At 51.4% G+C, this 13902-nt stretch overlaps 1 protein-coding gene across 6 annotated transcripts in view; it reads left to right on the forward strand.

Annotated features, from left to right (window-relative positions):
- cntnap5a (contactin associated protein family member 5a) overlaps positions 1–13902 on the forward strand; it is a 243768-nt gene that overhangs the window by 41952 nt on the left and 187914 nt on the right. The window contains exon 1 of one of the 6 annotated variants that reach the window (XM_075480320.1): positions 307–411. The exons of the other annotated variants lie outside the window; for them this stretch is intronic. The gene's annotated coding sequence lies outside the window, so the exon portion shown is untranslated. Of the gene's footprint in view, positions 1–306; positions 412–13902 lie in introns of those variants that run through there. 6 annotated transcript variants of the gene reach the window in all.

Genomic DNA, 13902 nt, shown 5'->3' on the forward strand with positions numbered 1-13902 from the left:
TCACAAAGCGATGCATTTGGAAGTTTGAAAATAGTCCAGGAGTTTATTATTATCAACACAAGCCTGATAGCTTCTCTGCAGCTAAAGCTACGTCGACGTCACTCCAAGGCGCCGGGAGCTTCAAAGTAAGATGAGGGTTGATCTACTACTGTAGACAACAAAGTATATGCTATATTCTACATGTTTTTTTATGAATTTTTGTGTTGTAGAGTTGTGAAATTATTTTATCAATGGAGAAATTGAGCAGCCTTGCTTTGTTGTCTACAGTAGTAGATCAACCCTCATCTTACTTTGAAGCTCCCGGCGCCTTGGAGTGACGTCGACGTAGCTTTAGCTGCAGAGAAGCTATCAGGCTTGTGTTGATAATAATAAACTCCTGGACTATTTTCAAACTTCCAAATGCATCGCTTTGTGAGTACAGACCGTGGCCGTTTCTCAATACCAAGAATGCAAAGAACAGACTTGTGTTCTTGAGGAGAATGTTCTTGCTAGTCAACCTCGGAAGAATGAACTCGGGAGATCACAAGTACACATTCTCCGTTTTCAGTTTTGAGACGATGCGTTCTTCGTGCCCGAGGCAGCCTGCTCTGATTAAACAGCTGGGCTTTTTCACCCAAGTGCTCTCTCTCGCTCTAATGTGTGTGATATTTGCGCTGACAAGTTTGAGGCGCAGAATTCTTCCGAAAAAAATGGTAAATAGCTGGTATTAAGACAAATTAACGATAAAATCGGGATCTAAAGGGCTACTTTGTCGCCTCAAAATGTTTTAAACGTGGATAAAGTGATATATTTAAAGAGTTTAGAGCTAAAATGAAATCAGCTTCAGCCTGTTGATTTCGGCTCGGGTAGGAGTGCAGTGCATTGTGGGATATTTGCGCTGACAAGTTAGCACAAGTTAGCTACCGATGCATCCTCGGTAAAATGGGCGTGTCGAGAACACATCCGGGAACTTTCACCGTTCTCGGCGAAATGCGAACTTGTGTATTGGGACAGTACTTGGGCTGCGACTGATGACGTTTCACAAGAACACAAGAACACAAGAACACAAGTACGGACAAGAACGTATATTGAGAAACGGCCCATATTAGTACTACTGTAGAAGTTTGGTGTCATGGCATGTGATTTTAGTGTGGTAATTTTGGAGATACGGACCTGGATCCATTAACCCTTGTACGAAGCTATTCGGGATAACTCAGTAACTCAGCTGATGTTCAGCCAATATCGAAAAAACTGCGGGTGGGCTACTTGGCTGGATATCACCGTTCAAATGACCCCAGGTTGAATTTACTCCGGAGTATCACTTTAAGCTCCACCAATCATATGCGTATACGTCATCACACGGAATACTCGCGAGACAACCTCCCGTCCTTTTGCTATTTAATGTTGTCTGACCACAGCTGGCAATTTGCACTGTTTTGACACAAAAATGGACTCTGCAAGGACAAAGAAAAGACCTCGGCGATATTGTGACCATTGTGACACCGAATTAAGCCATACACAATAAAACACTGAGCGCACTACTGCACATTATGTATACAGGCCAGATTTCTATATTTTTATTTCTATATTTCTATTTTATTTAAGAAACCTTTTAGAATATTGCTGTTGCATGCTTATTTTATCTTTATCTTATCTTTATTATTATACATTTGGACATCCAGTGCGGGCAACAAAGAAAATAATTTCATTGTTCAGGGAAACACGTTTCTAACTGCACACATGACAATAAACCTTTGAATCCTTGAATCCTTGAATTTTGCCCACAAAAAGCGGTTACAAAAGAGGTGTTTGGGAGAGAAAAAAACAGATATGCATCACCTGTCACCAGCAGACAGCGTGCACCTCTTCTTTTTCAAGACAACACAGCAACAAACTTGGCTGGAGTTGGAGGTGATGGTCAGGAACGTGTAGAAACAGGCCTGCCCACCCCCCACCTCACCTCACCCCACCCCACTTGAAAATGACTGTGGCAGCTCCTGACCTGATCACTGGCATTTACATATTAAAGGCTCTCCTAAGTAGGGGAGGGGAGGGGGGCATGGGGGAGCAGTTGCCAGGTCAATTTGCGACAATTTGGGCCAAGTTTTCACTTTTACCACCGCAAATGCAGGGGCTCAACGTATGCGGACATGTAAGGGGCCACATACATCCGCAAATCCCTCTTTTCATGCAGTGAAACCCATTTTTATTCCCTGGCTTTTAACCCAGCACGAGACTCTGTCTCTGTTACTGTTTTTATTGTTTTTATTGTTTTAATATTGTTGTTGTTTTTGCATTGTTCTTGTGTTTTTGCCTTGTATTTCGTGTTGTTCTCGTGTACAGCACTTTGTTTCAGCCATGGCTGTGTTAAAGGGCTTTATAAATAAAGTTTAGTTGAGTTGAGTCCTCGGTTTGTTTGTCTCCAAAGAGTTGGGACGGAGGCTCGCTTCCCACCGCCTTGCATCAGCTCTTCTTTTGACTTTTTAAGCGACATGTTTGCAGCTCCTCAGCAGTTTGTTTCCTCTGTTGTAGTTTTTGTTTCCCCACAGTGTTCTCAGAGGAAAGTAGTTTGTGCTGCTTAGAACAAGAGGAGGCAGCGTGTAAACCTTTAGAAACCTTCAGACAGATGTTCTCATCAGCACCACAGCTGCATTAAGGCACTTTCCCCATGTTTTTAGTTTCATGTTTTATCATGTGTTAGTTTTTAAGTCTGTGTTTGGTTAAGCTTTGCCATCGTTTTTCCCCTCACTCTGATCATTAGTTCAGCTCACCTGTCTGTTACTGCCACCAGCTGCACCCGGTCACTAATCACTCCCAGTCCTCTATTCAGGCCCCGTTTACAGGACAGGAAGACGCAGATATTTTCCTGCGGTTTGGCCTCTCATTTACACCAAAACCCCGTTTTTATCACAGAAAACGATTACTTCTAAAACCTCCGGCCAAAGTGGAGATTTCTGATAACGCCGGTTATGTGTTGCCGTGTCAGCTGGGAGAAACGGCGTTTTAGGTTCTTAAACGTCACATTATGTGCCAGAAGATGCCTAACGCCATGCGAGCGCCTTGTTTACAGTTTGTTTGGCTGCTGATCAGGATTATCATGGATGATGTTAAAGTTCTACTCATTTTTAGAGTTGCTGCGTCCGACCATAGAAGGTCAGACTACTGTTATGCGGTCGCCAGTCAGTGTTGAGAAAAAAGTTGCCCTCACTCTGTACTATTTGGCTATATTGGCATTCGGTCTGTCTAGATCGGCTGTTTCAATAATAATCAGAAAGGTTTGTAGAGCGATTACTGTCCACTTGTGTCCGAAATATATAACACTGCCGAAAACCGAAGTGGCCAATAGGTTTGGCACAGTTATTATGGCGCTTGACGGCGTATTTATGCGGGTTGATGTAAATGATGAGTTTGCTGAAAACGTTGTTGTGTGCACGATGTTATTATTGAAAACGGAGGGGGGGAAATATTCGTTTCTCTATGTGTAAATGTGGCCTTAGTCTCCAGGTTTCCCCTTTCAGTTTGTCAAATCCTACCCGTCATCCATGGGCCTTGTCACAGTAAGCCAAGCCAAGCTAAGTCATTTAATGTCAAGTCAAGTTCAGTGTTTTTTAATTGTATTGTTTTGTTTTCTCACGGTTTAGTTCGTTTTCCGGCTCAGCCGTGTTTTGTGTTATTGTGAAAATAAATTAAACAGAAAGTTGTTCTCTGATGGGTCAGACCTCAGTTCATCTTGGAGGTCCAGTTCACAATGTTTCAATTAGGGGAGATCAATTTAATTAAAAGTTATTGATGTATGAGAGTCGGAGTTTAAAACAGTCTGCTGCAACATCCCAGTGGAGCGGTGGGGAAAGGATGGATGCTGAGGATGGATGCTGAGGATGGATGCTGAGGATGGATGAGCAGAGGCTGGAGGAGCAGAGGCTGGAGGAGCAGAGGCTGGAGGAGCAGAGGATGGATGCTGAGGATGGATGCAGAGGATGGATGCAGAGGATGGATGCAGAGGATGGAGGAGCAGAGGATGGATGCAGAGGATGGATGCAGAGGATGGAGGAGCAGAGGATGGATGAGCAGAGGATGGATGAGCAGAGGATGGAGGAGCAGAGGATGGATGAGCAGAGGATGGAGGAGCAGAGGATGGAGGAGCAGAGGATGGATGCAGAGGATGGAGGAGCAGAGGATGGATGCTGAGGATGGATGCAGAGGATGGATGCAGAGGATGGATGCAGAGGATGGAGGAGCAGAGGATGGATGAGCAGAGGATGGATGAGCAGAGGATGGATGCAGAGGATGGATGCAGAGGATGGATGCAGAGGATGGATGAGCAGAGGATGGATGAGCAGAGGATGGATGAGCAGAGGATGGAGGAGCAGAGGATGGAGGAGCAGAGGATGGATGAGCAGAGGATGGAGGAGCAGAGGATGGATGCTGAGGATGGAGGAGCAGAGGATGGATGAGCAGAGGATGGAGGAGCAGAGGATGGAGGAGCAGAGGATGGAGGAGCAGAGGATGGATGCTGAGGATGGAGGAGCAGAGGATGGATGAGCAGAGGATGGAGGAGCAGAGGATGGATGAGCAGAGGATGGATGCTGAGGATGGAGGAGCAGAGGCTGGAGGAGCAGAGGATGGATGAGCAGAGGATGGAGGAGCAGAGGATGGATGCTGAGGATGGAGGAGCAGAGGATGGAGGAGCAGAGGATGGATGAGCAGAGGATGGATGAGCAGAGGATGGAGGAGCAGAGGATGGATGCAGAGGATGGATGAGCAGAGGATGGAGGAGCAGAGGATGGATGAGCAGAGGATGGAGGAGCTGAGGATGGATGAGCTGAGGATGGATGCTGAGGATGGATGCAGAGGATGGATGAGCTGAGGATGGATGCAGAGGATGGATGAGCAGAGGATGGAGGAGCAGAGGATGGATGAGCTGAGGATGGAGGAGCAGAGGATGGATGCAGAGGATGGATGAGCAGAGGATGGATGAGCAGAGGATGGATGCTGAGGATGGAGGAGCAGAGGATGGAGGAGCAGAGGATGGATGAGCAGAGGATGGATGCAGAGGATGGATGAGCAGAGGATGGAGGAGCAGAGGATGGATGAGCTGAGGATGGAGGAGCAGAGGATGGATGCAGAGGATGGATGAGCAGAGGATGGATGAGCAGAGGATGGATGCTGAGGATGGAGGAGCAGAGGATGGAGGAGCAGAGGATGGAGGAGCAGAGGATGGATGCAGAGGATGGATGCAGAGGATGGAGGAGCAGAGGATGGATGCTGAGGATGGAGGAGCAGAGGATGGAGGAGCAGAGGATGGAGGAGCAGAGGATGGATGCAGAGGATGGATGCAGAGGATGGATGCTGAGGATGGAGGAGCAGAGGATGGATGCAGAGGATGGAGGAGCAGAGGATGGATGCAGAGGATGGAGGAGCAGAGGATGGATGCTGAGGATGGAGGAGCAGAGGATGGAGGAGCAGAGGATGGATGCAGAGGATGGAGGAGCAGAGGATGGATGCAGAGGATGGATGCAGAGGATGGAGGAGCAGAGGATGGATGCAGAGGATGGATGCAGAGGATGGAGGAGCAGAGGATGGATGCAGAGGATGGAGGAGCAGAGGATGGATGCAGAGGATGGAGGAGCAGAGGATGGATGCAGAGGATGGATGCAGAGGATGGAGGAGCAGAGGATGGATGCAGAGGATGGAGGAGCAGAGGATGGAGGAGCAGAGGAGCAGAGGATGGAGGAGCAGAGGATGGATGCAGAGGATGGAGGAGCAGAGGATGGATGCAGAGGATGGAGGAGCAGAGGATGGAGGAGCAGAGGATGGATGCAGAGGATGGAGGAGCAGAGGATGGAGGAGCAGAGGATGGAGGAGCAGAGGATGGATGCAGAGGATGGAGGAGCAGAGGATGGATGCAGAGGATGGAGGAGCAGAGGCTGGAGGAGCAGAGGATGGAGGAGCAGAGGCTGGATGCAGAGGATGGAGGAGCAGAGGATGGATGCAGAGGATGGAGGAGCAGAGGATGGATGCAGAGGATGGAGGAGCAGAGGATGGATGCAGAGGATGGAGGAGCAGAGGCTGGAGGAGCAGAGGCTGGAGGAGCAGAGGCTGGAGGAGCAGAGGATGGATGCAGAGGCTGGAGGAGCAGAGGATGGAGGAGCAGAGGAGCAGAGGATGGAGGAGCAGAGGATGGATGCAGAGGATGGAGGAGCAGAGGATGGATGCAGAGGATGGAGGAGCAGAGGATGGATGCAGAGGATGGAGGAGCAGAGGATGGATGCAGAGGATGGAGGAGCAGAGGATGGATGCAGAGGATGGAGGAGCAGAGGATGGATGAGCAGAGGATGGATGAGCAGAGGATGGATGCAGAGGATGGAGGAGCAGAGGATGGATGCAGAGGATGGATGAGCAGAGGATGGAGGAGCAGAGGATGGAGGAGCAGAGGATGGATGAGCAGAGGATGGATGCAGAGGATGGATGCAGAGGATGGATGCTGAGGATGGAGGAGCAGAGGATGGAGGAGCAGAGGATGGATGCTGAGGATGGAGGAGCAGAGGATGGATGCAGAGGATGGAGGAGCAGAGGATGGATGCAGAGGATGGATGCAGAGGATGGAGGAGCAGAGGATGGATGCAGAGGATGGAGGAGCAGAGGATGGATGCAGAGGATGGAGGAGCAGAGGATGGATGCAGAGGATGGAGGAGCAGAGGATGGAGGAGCAGAGGATGGAGGAGCAGAGGATGGATGCAGAGGATGGAGGAGCAGAGGATGGAGGAGCAGAGGATGGATGCAGAGGATGGAGGAGCAGAGGATGGATGCAGAGGATGGATGCAGAGGATGGAGGAGCAGAGGATGGATGCAGAGGATGGAGGAGCAGAGGATGGATGCAGAGGATGGATGCAGAGGATGGAGGAGCAGAGGATGGAGGAGCAGAGGATGGATGCAGAGGATGGATGAGCAGAGGATGGATGAGCAGAGGATGGATGAGCAGAGGATGGAGGAGCAGAGGATGGAGGAGCAGAGGATGGATGCAGAGGATGGATGCAGAGGATGGATGCAGAGGATGGAGGAGCAGAGGATGGAGGAGCAGAGGATGGATGCAGAGGATGGAGGAGCAGAGGATGGATGCAGAGGATGGATGCAGAGGATGGAGGAGCAGAGGATGGATGCAGAGGATGGATGCAGAGGATGGAGGAGCAGAGGATGGATGCAGAGGATGGAGGAGCAGAGGATGGAGGAGCAGAGGATGGATGCAGAGGATGGAGGAGCAGAGGATGGAGGAGCAGAGGATGGATGCAGAGGATGGATGAGCAGAGGATGGAGGAGCAGAGGATGGAGGAGCAGAGGATGGAGGAGCAGAGGATGGATGCTGAGGATGGAGGAGCAGAGGATGGATGCTGAGGATGGAGGAGCAGAGGATGGAGGAGCAGAGGATGGAGGAGCAGAGGATGGATGCTGAGGATGGAGGAGCAGAGGATGGATGAGCAGAGGATGGAGGAGCAGAGGATGGATGCTGAGGATGGAGGAGCAGAGGATGGATGAGCAGAGGATGGAGGAGCAGAGGATGGATGCTGAGGATGGATGCTGAGGATGGAGGAGCAGAGGATGGAGGAGCAGAGGATGGATGCTGAGGATGGATGCTCAGGATGGAGGAGCAGAGGATGGATGAGCAGAGGATGGAGGAGCAGAGGATGGATGAGCAGAGGATGGAGGAGCAGAGGATGGAGGAGCAGAGGATGGAGGAGCAGAGGATGGATGCTGAGGATGGAGGAGCAGAGGATGGATGCTGAGGATGGAGGAGCAGAGGATGGAGGAGCAGAGGATGGATGCTGAGGATGGAGGAGCAGAGGATGGAGGAGCAGAGGATGGATGCTGAGGATGGAGGAGCAGAGGATGGAGGAGCAGAGGATGGAGGAGCAGAGGATGGATGCAGAGGATGGATGCTGAGGATGGAGGAGCAGAGGATGGATGAGCAGAGGATGGAGGAGCAGAGGATGGAGGAGCAGAGGATGGAGGAGCAGTGGATGGATGCAGAGGATGGATGCAGAGGATGGATGCTGAGGATGGATGAGCTGAGGATGGATGAGCAGAGGATGGAGGAGCAGAGGATGGATGCAGAGGATGGATGCTGAGGATGGAGGAGCAGAGGATGGATGCTGAGGATGGAGGAGCAGAGGATGGAGGAGCAGAGGATGGATGCAGAGGATGGATGCAGAGGATGGATGAGCTGAGGATGGATGCAGAGGATGGAGGAGCAGAGGATGGAGGAGCAGAGGATGGATGCAGAGGATGGAGGAGCAGAGGATGGAGGAGCAGAGGATGGAGGAGCAGAGGATGGAGGAGCAGAGGATGGAGGAGCAGAGGATGGATGCAGAGGATGGAGGAGCAGAGGATGGAGGAGCAGAGGATGGATGCTGAGGATGGAGGAGCAGAGGATGGATGCTGAGGATGGAGGAGCTGAGGATGGATGAGCTGAGGATGGATGCAGAGGATGGAGGAGCAGAGGATGGAGGAGCAGAGGCTGGATGAGCAGAGGATGGATGAGCAGAGGATGGATGCAGAGGATGGAGGAGCAGAGGATGGAGGAGCAGAGGATGGATGCAGAGGATGGATGCTGAGGATGGAGGAGCAGAGGATGGATGCAGAGGATGGAGGAGCAGAGGCTTCTGTTGGAGGCAGATTCAGGGCAACAAAGGGTTTTAAAGAACGGGGATCGGCCCGATTGGATCAGGAAAGAAGACCGCGAGGCCAGAGCTGCGAGCTCAGGGCTGAATGGAGGTGAGAGTGAGGGAAACCCCCAGAGGGAGCAGGTCCTCCTCGGTCCCAGCAGGTCCTCCTCAGGTCCTCCTCGGTCCCAGCAGGTCCTCCTCAGTCCTCCTCAGGTCCTCCTCAGGTCCTCCTCAGTCCCAGCAGGTCCTCCTCAGTCCTCCTCAGGTCCTCCTCAGTCCTCCTCAGGTCCTCCTCAGTCCCAGCAGGTCCTCCTCAGGTTCTCCTCAGGTCCTCCTCAGTCCTCCTCAGGTCCTCCTCAGGTCCTCCTCGGTCCCAGCAGGTCCTCCTCAGTCCTCCTCAGTCCTCCTCAGGTCCTCCTCAGGTCCTCCTCAGTCCCAGCAGGTCCCCCTCAGTCCTCCTCAGGTCCTCCTCAGTCCTCCTCAGTCCTCCTCAGTCCCAGCAGGTCCTCCTCAGTCCTCCTCAGCTCCTCCTCAGTCCCAGCAGGTCCTCCTCAGGTCCTCCTCAGTCCCAGCAGGTCCTCCTCAGGTCCTCCTCAGGTCCTCCTCAGGTCCTCCTCAGTCCCAGCAGGTCCTCCTCAGGTCCTCCTCAGTCCTCCTCAGCTCCTCCTCAGTCCCAGCAGGTCCTCCTCAGGTCCTCCTCAGTCCCAGCAGGTCCTCCTCAGTCCTCCTCAGGTCCTCCTCAGGTCCTCCTCAGTCCCAGCAGGTCCTCCTCATGTCCTCCTCAGTCCCAGCAGGTTCTCCTCAGTCCCAGCAGGTCCTCCTCAGGTCCTCCTCAGGTCCTCCTCAGTCCCAGCAGGTCCTCCTCAGTCCCAGCAGGTCCTCCTCAGGTCCTCCTCAGTCCTCCTCAGCTCCTCCTCAGTCCCAGCAGGTCCTCCTCAGGTCCTCCTCAGCTCCTCCTCAGTCCCAGCAGGTCCTCCTCAGGTCCTCCTCAGCTCCTCCTCAGGTCCTCCTCAGCTCCTCCTCAGTCCCAGCAGGTCCTCCTCAGGTCCTCCTCAGTCCCAGCAGGTCCTCCTCAGGTCCTCCTCATGTCCTCCTCAGTCCCAGCAGGTCCTCCTCAGTCCTCCTCAGGTCCTCCTCAGTCCCAGCAGGTCCTCCTCGGTCCTCCTCAGGTCCTCCTCAGTCCTCCTCAGGTCCTCCTCGGTCCTCCTCAGGTCCCAGCAGGTCCTCCTCAGGTCCTCCTCAGGTCCTCCTCAGTCCCAGCAGGTCCTCCTCAGTCCTCCTCAGCTCCTCCTCAGTCCTCCTCAGGTCCTCCTCAGTCCTCCTCAGGTCCTCCTCAGGTCCTCCTCGGTCCTCCTCAGGTCCCAGCAGGTCCTCCTCAGTCCTCCTCAGTCCTCCTCAGTCCCAGCAGGTCCTCCTCAGTCCTCCTCAGGTCCTCCTCAGTCCCAGCAGGTCCTCCTCAGTCCTCCTCAGGTCCTCCTCAGTCCCAGCAGGTCCTCCTCAGTCCTCCTCAGTCCTCCTCAGGTCCTCCTCAGTCCTCCTCAGTCCTCCTCAGTCCCAGCAGGTCCTCCTCAGTCCTCCTCAGTCCTCCTCAGTCCCAGCAGGTCCTCCTCAGTCCTCCTCAGTCCCAGCAGGTCCTCCTCAGTCCTCCTCAGTCCTCCTCAGTCCCAGCAGGTCCTCCTCAGTCCTCCTCAGTCCCAGCAGGTCCTCCTCAGTCCTCCTCAGGTCCTCCTCAGTCCTCCTCAGGTCCTCCTCAGTCCCAGCAGGTCCTCCTCAGTCCTCCTCAGTCCTCCTCAGGTCCTCCTCGGTCCTCCTCAGGTCCCAGCAGGTCCTCCTCAGTCCTCCTCAGGTCCTCCTCAGGTCCTCCTCAGTCCCAGCAGGTCCTCCTCAGTCCTCCTCAGGTCCTCCTCAGGTCCCAGCAGGTCCTCCTCAGTCCTCCTCAGTCCTCCTCAGGTCCTCCTCGGTCCTCCTCAGGTCCCAGCAGGTCCTCCTCAGGTCCTCCTCAGGTCCTCCTCAGTCCCAGCAGGTCCTCCTCAAGTCCTCCTCAGGTCCTCCTCAGTCCCAGCAGGTCCTCCTCAGTCCTCCTCAGGTCCTCCTCAGTCCTCCTCAGGTCCTCCTCAGGTCCTCCTCAGTCCTCCTCAGGTCCTCCTCGGTCCTCCTCAGGTCCCAGCAGGTCCTCCTCAGTCCTCCTCAGTCCTCCTCAGTCCCAGCAAGTCCTCCTCAGGTCCTCCTCAGTCCCAGCAGGTCCTCCTCAGCTCCTCCTCAGTCCCAGCAGGTCCTCCTCAGCTCCTCCTCAGTCCTCCTCAGGTCCTCCTCAGTCCTCCTCAGGTCCTCCTCAGCTCCTCCTCAGTCCCAGCAGGTCCTCCTCAGTCCTCCTCAGGTCCTCCTCAGGTCCTCCTCGGTCCTCCTCAGGTCCTCCTCGGTCCTCCTCAGGTCCTCCTCAGTCCTCCTCAGGTCCTCCTCAGGTCCTCCTCAGTCCCAGCAGGTCCTCCTCAGTCCTCCTCAGGTCCTCCTCAGGTCCTCCTCGGTCCTCCTCAGTCCCAGCAGGTCCTCCTCAGGTCCTCCTCAGTCCCAGCAGGTCCTCCTCAGGTCCTCCTCAGGTCCTCCTCAGGTCCTCCTCAGTCCCAGCAGGTCCTCCTCAGTCCTCCTCAGGTCCTCCTCAGGTCCTCCTCAGGTCCTCCTCAGTCCTCCTCGGTCCTCCTCAGGTCCCAGCAGGTCCTCTTCAGGTCCTCCTCAGGTCCTCCTCAGGTCCTCCTCAGGTCCTCCTCAGTCCCAGCAGGTCCTCCTCAGTCCTCCTCAGGTCCTCCTCAGGTCCTCCTCAGTCCTCCTCAGGTCCTCCTCAGTCCTCCTCAGGTCCTCCTCGGTCCTCCTCAGGTCCCAGCAGGTCCTCCTCAGTCCCAGCAGGTCCTCCTCAGGTCCCAGCAGGTCCTCCTCAGTCCTCCTCAGTCCCAGCAGGTCCTCCTCAGTCCTCCTCAGTCCCAGCAGGTCCTCCTCAGGTCCTCCTCAGTCCCAGCAGGTCCTCCTCAGGTCCTCCTCAGTCCCAGCACACAGACGCTTCATTTGGAGACTTAACTCGACTTCTGGCTGCTTGGAGAAGCAGCAGAGTTGATATTCTCAGACGAGCCTCGGCCTGTCTGCTGCCTCTCAGCTCTTTGTTTACAGCATGCGTGAGTGATTCTGCAGCTTCCTCTGCCCTGGAAAAAGGATTGTTTACGGTTTAAAGGACCCCAGCAGGGGGTCGCAGTGGAGCTTTATTTCTACCTGGACCGACGGATTTAGGAGCTATTTTTGGCTCCATGTTTTCACTGGTTTCAGTCTTTTTCCTGGAGTCAGGAGTCTCTGTGAGTGACTGCAGATGCAGGGTGGAGTCCTCCTCTCACGCCTCCCTGATGCTCCTTTATACTTTATACAGACTTTCTTTATTGGAAGCAATTTCACAGGTAGCAATGTAGCAGTACAGCGCAACAGAGAAGCCATCCACTCTATAATTTTCCCCCAGTTTTTTATCCCTCCCACAGTCCCACCCCAGAAGAACAGTTCTAAGAATTCAATATCGACATGTAAACAGTACAAGACACATACAACAAACACATGAATACGGAAAATGACAAAGTAAACTAGTAAATTTAAATAAAAATGTTAAAAAAAAAAAAACAATTCTGATGCTCTGTTAACGTCTCACTGAAGACGAGCAGATGAAAACCTTCAGAACATTTCACAGTGAGTTTAAACTGATTTATAAATCACTGCACGTTGCATTTCTGGCAGCGTCCCAATTCTTCTGGAGGTGGACTTGGAGCAGGTCGTTGGAGACTTGTTGTACCGACACATGTTGTCATTCAGAGACGCCCCAGAGACGCTCTGTTGCTGTGAGCTGAAAGGAAATAAAAGCTGAAACACTTTCCACAGACCCACTGAATCCGTCTGTTTGAATCCTGACATCATGGCTGCAGAACTTCCCTCCGTTACAGGAGGTTCAGGGCTGTAGTCCTGGGCTGTGTTCCAAACCACATACTACATACTACATACTACATGCTGCACACTACATACTACATACTACATACTACACATACTATATACTTACATACTGCATGCTACATACTGCATACTACATACTACATACTACATGCTACATACTACATACTACATACTACACATACTATATACTTACATACTGCATGCTACATACTGCATACTACATACTACATACTACACATACTATATACTTACATACTGCATACTACATACTGCATACTACACATACTATATACTTACATACTGCATACTACATACTGCATACTACACATACTATATACTTACATACTGCATACTACATACTGCATACTACACATACTATATACTTACATACTGCATACTACATACTGCATACTACACATACTATATACTTACATACTGCATACTACATACTGCATACTACACATACTATATACTTACATACTGCATACTACATACTACATACTACACATACTATACACTTACATACTGCATACTGCATACTACATACTGCATGCTACATACTGCATACTACATACTACATACTACATGCTACATACTACATACTACATACTACACATACTATATACTTACATACTGCATGCTACATACTGCATACTACATACTACATACTACACATACTATATACTTACATACTGCATACTACATACTGCATACTACACATACTATATACTTACATACTGCATACTACATACTGCATACTACACATACTATATACTTACATACTGCATACTACATACTACATACTACACATACTATACACTTACATACTGCATACTGCATACTACACATACTGCATGCTACATACTGCATACTACATACTACATACTACATGCTACATACTACATACTACATACTACACATACTATATACTTACATACTGCATGCTACATACTGCATACTACATACTACATACTACACATACTATATACTTACATACTGCATACTACATACTGCATACTACACATACTATATACTTACATACTGCATACTACATACTGCATACTACACATACTATATACTTACATACTGCATACTACATACTACATACTACACATACTATACACTTACATACTGCATACTGCATACTACACATACTATACACTTACATACTGCATACTGCATACTACATACTACATACTACACATACTATATACTTACATACTGCATACTACATACTGAATACTACATACTGCATACTACATGCTACATACTGCATACTGCATACTAC

This window comes from Odontesthes bonariensis, chromosome 12 (assembly GCF_027942865.1).
Source record: "Odontesthes bonariensis isolate fOdoBon6 chromosome 12, fOdoBon6.hap1, whole genome shotgun sequence".
Classification (NCBI taxonomy): Eukaryota; Metazoa; Chordata; class Actinopteri; order Atheriniformes; family Atherinopsidae; genus Odontesthes; species Odontesthes bonariensis.